This window comes from Vidua chalybeata, unplaced genomic scaffold (genome assembly GCF_026979565.1).
Source record: "Vidua chalybeata isolate OUT-0048 unplaced genomic scaffold, bVidCha1 merged haplotype scaffold_280_ctg1, whole genome shotgun sequence".
Lineage (NCBI taxonomy): Eukaryota > Metazoa > Chordata > Aves > Passeriformes > Viduidae > Vidua > Vidua chalybeata.
Genome location: NW_026530390.1, coordinates 18825 through 27355, shown reverse-complemented (window position 1 = coordinate 27355; position 8531 = coordinate 18825). Strand labels below are relative to the sequence as shown.

General features: G+C 63.7%; 1 long non-coding RNA gene across 1 annotated transcript; it reads left to right on the top strand.

The window, feature by feature from the left end:
* The first annotated feature begins 3219 nt into the window (after nucleotides 1-3219).
* LOC128783388 (uncharacterized) lies at nucleotides 3220-7828 on the top strand. Its single transcript, XR_008429140.1, has 2 exons — nucleotides 3220-3381; nucleotides 7702-7828. It is a non-coding gene; the product is annotated as an uncharacterized LOC128783388 (long non-coding RNA).
* The last annotated feature ends 703 nt before the right edge of the window (nucleotides 7829-8531 follow it).

The following is an 8531-nucleotide window of genomic DNA, read 5'->3' as shown; positions in this document are numbered from 1 at the left end:
GGTGACTCGGTGTCCCGGGAAGGGCCCCTGGAGCTGGGCTCTGGCTCTCGGGGATTTTGGGGATGGTGCCAAGGATCAGATTCCTGCCCCGGGCCCTGCTGCTCTGCGCTGCCCATCTCTGCGTGCCGAGGATGCCTCACCTGAGCCTCACCTGAGCATGACTGGACCTGCCCGCTGCAGACAGAGCCCTTCCCCTTTCCCAGAGCCTTTCCCCTTTCCCAGAGAGGGAAAAGAGGGATTTGGGGCCGAGGAGAGAGCCAGGGGTGCAGGAGGAGGGGCAGCCCCCTGCGACAGATCCCTGCCCCCTCCACAGCGGAGCATCTCCCGCTGCCCCTCCTGCCCCGCACGCCTGGGCACGGGAACGCAGCCCTGGCAGCACCCCCCCAGCCGGGGGGGCTCTGGGCTGCTCTGGAACTCTCATTTTGCTGCCTGAGCCTCGCCTGCCTTCGCCTCCCCCCCCCCTCGGCAGCGCTGCCTGCCAGGAGCGGTGACTAACGGGTGGGAGGGACGGAGCGGCTCCGGCCCCATTCGGCAGCCCCGCCGTGCCAGGGAGGGCTCAGCCGGACACAGCTGGGGGCTCGGGGGGGGGGCCAGGGAGTCCCGCAGCGGGGGCCGGGAGCATCCCCGGAGCCGCGATTGTGCGGCTGAGTGCGCTTTTGCAGCTGCCATTAATTGCCCCCCCAACGCCGATTGCGAGGATTTCGCACTTCCAGCTCTCTTTGTGTCGTTCATTAATGACCCTGGTAATTAATGGCCTGGGCGGAGCGGCTCCGCAGCCTCGGGAAAACCTGGCTGGGGGCGCGGGGGTGAGCTGGACACGCGCAGGGGGACAGAGTGTGACACTGGAAAAGCCTGGCTGGGGGCACGGGGACACACGCAGGGGACAGAGTGTGACACTGTGCGAGGCTGGGCTGGACAGGAATCCCTGGCAGAGCTTCCCAGGGAAGTCAAATCGGTGTCTGGTTGATGGTGGAGGAGTTTTTTTTTTTTTTTTTTTTTTTTTTTTTTTTTTTTTTTTTTCCCTGCTCGTTTTCCGCTCGCCGCAGCCTCCGGCGCGGAAGGGGAGCTCTGGGGAGGATTTGGGCAGCCGTGGGGGGCTCCTGTGGAAACGCACGGGCCTGCCCCCAAAAAATGGGGCCGGCGCTGGTCCCTCCTGGCTCCCCGAGGCGCACGGGGGAGGAGAAGCTCCCCGGCCCCACTGTGAGCGCAGGAGAGAGACAGAAACCCCTCAGGCCAAGGGGGTGCCCCGGGCTCGGCTCTGCTCGACGGGGCAGCCACGGGGAGGAGGGGGGGGTGGTGGCACAAGGGGACAGCAGGGGAAACCGAGCCCAGCTCGCCGGGTGACAGGGATGCACGGCAGGGATGCAGCTGTGCCACCCCTGCAGCCGGGACCGAGCGATGGGAGCACATCCCCGGGGTAGGGGGGGGGATCAGCACTGGGGGTCCCGCACGACCCCGGGCCCTCTTGTGGGTGTGGGACCCCCCTGCCACGCGGGGAGGGGGGACCTGCCCCGTGGGAAAGACCCCTGAAGCAGGAGGGAGAGCCCGGGCCCCTCCGGGAGTGTCACGGCGCAAGCAGCGCTCAGGTGGCTCAGCAAGGACGGGAATGCCGCGTGCCAGGACGGGAATGTCGCCCGCCGGGACCTGTCCCCGTGCTCGGCCACCCCGCGGAGCACCGGCAGCGTGCGGGTCTGTCCCCGAGCCCCCGGTGTCACCGGCGGAGCCGTGCCAGCCCGGCGCTGACTCTGGCCGTGGCAGCTCTCCAGCGCCGCTTTTCCAGGCGAGATTAATCCCCGGCTTTTCCAGGAGCTGCGCGGGCACCCGCGGGAGCTGCGCGGCCCCCGGGCAGCTCTGGGCTCCCTCCCACGCCTTCCCCGGGCTGCAGAAGCCGGCCCGGAGCGGGGGCAGCCCCGCCAGCCCCTCGTGGCCCCAGGAAAGGCCGGACCCCTTCCAGAGGCGGCGGGACGGAGCTGCCGCATCCATCCCGGCGCCGTTGGCGTTTCCCGCAGGGGTCCCCGCTGCCCGCGCCGGGCGCGGCCCCCGCGCTCCTTCCTCCCCTCCCACGCACCCGGCCCTGCCCGCGCAGCTCCAGCGGCGAAGAATTCCTGCAGGAGCAGGCAGCCCCTCGCCGGGATGGCTCCGAGCTGATGACAACAAACCAAAGGCATCCGCTCCTTCCCTTCCTTTCCCCTCCTGGCCGGGCACTGCGGGGCTCTGTAACCTGAGGCAGCCCGCACCGAGGTGCTGAACAGGCAGAATTTTCTCGCTGCCGTGTGAAAAGAAGTTTGCCAGACTTCAGAGGGAAGCGAAAAGCCAGAGCGGAGCCCCGGGGGAGCCGCGGGCGGCTCCGAGCGGCCAGAGGGATGGGAGCCGGCAACGGGGGCGAGTCCGGCCGCTCTCCCGGGGCGACCCTGACCCTTCGTGACCGAGCCCTGTCCCCGAGCCCCGAGCCCGGTCGCCACGGTGCCGGGCCGGGAGAGGGCCGGTGCGGGGCATCCCCGGCGCCGCCGTGCCCGGCGCGGGGGTCACCCCAAAGCCATCGCACTGTGGGGAGCCCCGACCGCGCATCTCAGCCCCTCCGGGTCCCCTGGGTGTCCCGTCAGTGTCCCCGCAGCTCCCCGGGCAGCGTCCCCCGGTGCCGCCAGCGCTTCCCCCGCGCGTCCCCTCCGTGGCCCTGCCCGGAGCCCCCCGGGCACGGCCCCCCGGTGTCCCCCCGTGCCCACCTCGGGTGGCCGCTGGCTCCTCGGCTCGGCGCGGGGCTCCGCGGGGCTCCCGGAGCCGGCCCGGCCGCAGCATCCCCGGCGCGGCGGCGGAGGAGGAGCCTCGACCCCGCGCCCGCGCACCGGGCCCGCCCCGGCGCAGCCCCCGGCTTTGTGCGCCGGCCCCCGGCCCCTCCTCTGCGCCCCCGGCCCCTCCTCCGCGCCCCGGGCCGCGGCCGGGGCAGGAGCGAGGGGCTCTGCTCGGATGCGGAGGGAGAGGGGCCCGCGGGTGGATCCGGGCTCCGCCGGCGCTGGGCTCGGCTCCGGCGCCTCGGGAAGCTCTGCGGGACCGGAGCCGAGGCCCGGCGGAGCAGCCAGGAGCCCGCCCGGCCGCGAAAGGTCCGGGCTGAAGTTCCTGTTCTGCCTGATTCGCTGCGAGGACTTTGAGCGGAGGCTCCAAAATCCCGGCCTGGGCTGTGCCCGGCTCACGCCACAGCCGTTCCCGGTGGCACCAGCAGGGACACGATCCCCGGGCCTCTGACCGCCGGCAACCCGCCCGGGGCGCTGGAACTGCTGCTCCAAGGGGGACCTGACCCCTCCTGGGCTCGCTGGACGTCTCGGCTAAATCCATTCGGACTGGGCCCCGATTTCTGTCGCCCAAGCAGGTTGTGCGTGGCCGCAGGTGAGGTCTGTCCTGCTCCTGGTTTTCCAGGCTCCGTGTCCTTCCCGTTGCTCGCTGGCAGCCTGGAACAGGGCTGGAGGTGCAGCGACATCGCCGCGTCCCTTCCGTCCCTGCCCACCGGCCCCTGGAGGGGGGTGTTCGCCTCCTTCCCCCTGCCCGGAATTTTCCTGCCCGGAGTTTTCCGCCTGCCCCGCGCGGGGCCGGGGCGCTGACGCAGCGCTCAGGAATCCGCCGGGCAGCTGGCGGCACATCTGGGCTTGTCCCGGGCACATCTGGGCTTGTCCCGGGCACATCTGGGCTTGTCCCGGGCACGGAGCGGCCCGATCCGGTATGCGGAGAGGGAGGATCGCCCGAGCCGGAACAGGATCCCCCTTTCCATCCCAGGATCCCCATTCCAGCCCAGGATCCCCATTCCAGCCCAGGATCCCCCTTCCAGCCCAGGATCCCTCATTCCATCCCAGGATCCCCATTCCAGCCCAGGATCCCCCATTCCATCCCAGGATCCCCATTCCAGCCCAGGATCCCCATTCCAGCCCAGGATCCCCATTCCAGCCCAGGATCCCCCATTCCAGCCCAGGATCCCCATTCCAGCCCAGGATCCTCATTCCAGCCCAGGATCGCCATTCCAGCCCAGGATCCTCATTCCAGCCCAGGATCCCCATTCCAGCCCAGGATCCCCCATTCCAGCCCAGGATCCTCATTCCAGCGCAGGATCCCTCATTCCAGCCCAGGATTCCCGTTCAGTCTCACCCTGGGCTGCTGGGTGCCCAAGGGATTGGGATGGTGTTCTGTGGGATTGGGATTATCGTGTCCTACGGGGTTGGCATGGTGTCCCAAGGGGTTGGGATCATGGTGCCCCATGGGATTGGGATCATGGTGTCCCATGGGCTGGGATCACGGTGTCCCATGGGTTGGGATCATGGTGTCCCAAGGGGTTGGGATCATGGTGCCCCATGGGTTGGGATCATGGTGCCCCAAGGGGTTGGGATCATGGTGCCCCAAGGGGTTGGGATCATGGTGTCCCAAGGGGTTGGGATCATGGTGCCCCAAGGGGTTGGGATCATGGTGTCCCAAGGGATTGGGATCATAGTGTCCCATGGATTGGGATCACGGTGTCCCATGGATTGGGATCATGGTGTCCCAAGGGATTGGGATCATGGTGTCCCATGGATTGGGATCATGGTGTCCCAGGGGGTTGGGATCATGGTGTCTCAAGGGGTTGGGATCATGGTGCCCCATGGGTTGGGATCATGGTGTCCCATGGGTTGGGATCATGGTGTCCTATGGTTTGGGATCATTTTGTCCCATGGGATTGGGATCATGGTGTCCCATGGATTGGGATCACGGTGTCCCATGGGTTGGGATCACGGTGTCCCAGGGGGTTGGGATCACAGTGTCCCATGGGTTGGGATCATGGTGTCCCAAGGGATTGGGATCATGGTGTCCCATGGATTGGGATCACGGTGTCCCATGGGATTGGCACGGTGTCCCATGGATGGATCTCCAGCCTCCGGCACAGCCCGAGGAGCTCAGCACTGGGATTTGCTGCGCTCCCCCAGTGGGAGCCGGGCCAGCGCCCCAGGACCGGGCGGAAGGCGTGACCCCAACCCAGCCCTGCCCTCCCGGGGTCTGACAGGAGCGGGAAGGGTCCTGCGGGGCTGGGATTTATGGGATTCGTGGGATTTATGGGATTGATGGCGCTGCCCCTCGGCAGACGAGATCCACCCCCTGCCTTTTTTTGGACGCCGTTTCCTGGCAGCTCCCTCGGTGTCTCTGCTGGGCTGAGCCGCGCTCCCACAGCCCCGCGGCTGGAATGGGATATTTTGGGAGCTCCGAAGTGAAGAGAGGAAGAGGAAGGAGAGGAGGAGAGGGAGGGGGAGAAGAAAGAAGGAGAAGGAGGAGGAGAAGAGGGAGAAGAGAGGGAGGGAGGAGGAGGAGATGAAGGAGAAGGAGGAGGAGGAGGAAGAGAAGGAGGAGGAGAGGGAGAAATAGAAGTAGGAACAGAAGGAGGAGGAGAGGAAGGAGAAGGAGGAGGAGAAGGAGGAGGAGAGGAAGGAGAAAGCGAATTCACGTGAGCACAGAGAGGGCTCAGCAGGACTGCACGGGGGAAGTGAGGATTCATTTTCGGCTGGCTCCGTGCTCCTGTGGCAAACCACAAGCAGGAGGGATCCGCTCCGGCCGGGCCAGCGGCAATTCCCAGGAATCCTCCGGGCTGGGGGCTCAGCAGTTGTGCCACCGTGAGGGGGTCGGGGGAAGAGCCCCGCGGTGTCCTCTGGCTGTCCCTTGGCTGTCCCCGAGGATGTGCTCGGCTCCTCTGGGCTGGAACTTGCCCTGCCTGACTCCTCTGGGCTGGAATTCACCATCCCCAGCTCTTCCCGCGCTGGAATTCACCATCCCCAGCTCCTCTGGGCTGGAATTCACCATCCCCAGCTCTTCCCAGGCTGGAATTCACCATCCCCAGCTCCTCTGGGCTGGAATTCACCATCCCCAGTTCCTCTGGGCTGGAATTCACCATCCCCAGCTCTTCCTGCACTGGAATTCACCATCCCCAGCTCTTCCTGGGCTGGAATTCACCATCCCCAGCTCCTCTGGGCTGGAATTCACCATCCCCAGCTCTTCCCGCGCTGGAATTCACCATCCCCAGCTCCTCTGGGCTGGAATTCACCATCCCCAGCTCCTCTGGGCTGGAATTCACCATCCCCAGCTCTTCCTGCACTGGAATTCACCATCCCCAGCTCTTCCCGGGTGGAATTCACCCTCGCTGGCTCCTCTGGGCTGGAACTCATCCTGCCCGGCTGCCCCATCCCATCCCATCCCATCCCATCCCATCCCATCCCATCCCATCCCATGAATCCCATCTCACTGATCCCATCCCATCCCATCCCATGAATCCCATCTCACTGATCCCATCCCATCCCATCCCATGGATCACATCCCATCCCATCCCATCCCATCCCATCCCATCCCATCCCATCCCATCCCATCCCATGGATCCCATCCCACTGATCCCATCTCATCCAACTGATCCCATCCCATGGATCCCATCCCATCCCATCCCATGGATCCCATCCCATCCCATCCCATGGATCCCATCCAACTGATCCCATCCCATCCCATCCCATGGATCCCATGGATCCCATGGATCCCATCCCACTGATCCCATCCCATGGATCCAGTGGATCCCATCCCATCCCATGGATCCCATCCCATGGATCCCATGGATCCCATGGATCCCATGGATCCCATCCCACTGATCCCATCCCATGGATCCAGTGGATCCCATCCCATCCCATGGATCCCATCCCATGGATCCCATGGATCCCATGGATCCCATCCCATGGATCCCATCCCATGGATCCTATACCATGGATCCCATGGATCCCATCCCATGGATCCTATCCCATGGATCCCATGGATCCCATGGATCCCATCCCATGGATCCCGTGGATCCCATCCATCCCATCCCAGTCGTGTCGGAGCTCGCCCCGGGTGCCGCGTCCTCCCCCGCCGCCGCCGCCGTGTTGCTTCACCTGCCGACTCACCTGGAAGCCTTCCCAGGGCAGGGGAAGGAACTGGAGAGGATCCCGGGGGAGGTTTGGGTTCTTGAGGAGCGTGGGGTGAAGGCCAGGTCCTGAAATGCCTCCCTGAATCCACCTGGATTTCCCCCTGGTGGGGCCTGACCTGTTGTGAAAATCCCCCCCGGCAAACATTCCACGTTTTAACTGCTTAAAAATCCCTCCAGCAAAACCCAGCCACAAAAAAAAAAAAAACCAACCAAAAAACCCCAAAAAAACCCCCAATAATAAAAAAAACCCACAACCAAAAAAAAAAAAAAAAAAAACAACAAAAAAAATCACAATAATCCACTTTTTGTCCTTTGGCTGCAAACGGGGGGTGAACCACGGGTGATTGGTTTCCCTGCAGGGGATTCGGGCAGGGAAAAGTTCCCGGGCCTGGCTCAGGTCTGGCAGCTCCGGGAGTGGCTCAGGTGGGGAGCGAGTCCCTCCCTCTTCCCTTCCACCCCTCCTTCCTCCATCCCCCTGGACGCAGCCCTAAGTGGATTTGCATGGCTACGTGGAATAAAATCCTTTATATTTCAGTATAAAGGAAAAGCAGAAATGACAAAGACAGGATTTCCCCCCCTTCTCATTTTTTTTTTTTTTCCTTTCTTTCCCTACTCCCAGATTCTTTACAAATCCGCTGAAATTGGATAGAACTCGGTTCACACTCGTTTGCTGCTCGGGGAGGGAATTACAAGATAATCAGATCAGTGATAAAAGCAAGAAGTAGGTGTGTATTTAATGACTTTTTCCCCCACAGAGCCGTGAGGGAAGATCGGAGGAGTGAGGCAGAGGCTGGAAAAGGAAACAAAACCTCCAAAGGCTCCGCGGGGCTGGAGGGCTCCGATGGCACCCCGGGGGTGGCAGGGAAATAAATTACGCCTTGATTTTTCCGCCTGGATTTTCAACAGATCCGGGCACGGGATGTGGGGTGGGAAGGGCTGGGGGGATGGGGAAGGGGCATCCCCTGGGGCTGGGCAGGGGGGGTCACACGGGGCTGTCACAGCTCTCCTGGTTTGGAGGGTGGGTTTGCTTCCCAAAACCACGGGGATGGGAATTTCCCTTCCAAGGGGGGAGAAAGTGGCTGTGGGGCTGCCCAAAGGCTGATCCCAAAGGCTGATCCCAAAGACTGAGCCCAAAGCCTGATCCCAAAGCCTGAGCCCAAAGGCTGATCCCAAAGCCTGATCCCAAAGCCTGAGCCCAAAGGCTGATCCCAAAGCCTGAGCCCAAAGGCTGATCCCAAAGCCCGATCCCAAAGGCTGATACCAAAGCCTGAGCCCAAAGGCTGATCCCAAAGGCTGATCCCAAAGGCTGATACCAAAGCCTGAGCCCAAAGGCTGATCCCAAAGGCTGATCTCAAAGGCTAATCCCTAAGGCTGAGCCCAAAGGTGATCCCAAAACTTGAGCCCAAAGGCTGATCCCAAAGGCTGAGCCCAAAGGCTGATCCCAAAGCCTGAGCCCAAAGGCTGATCCCAAAGGCTGATCCCAAAGCCTGAGCCCAAAGGCTGAGCCCAAAGGCTGATCCCAAAGCCTGAGCCCAAAGGCTGATCCCAAAGCCTGAGCCCAAAGCCTGAGCCCAAAGGCTGATCC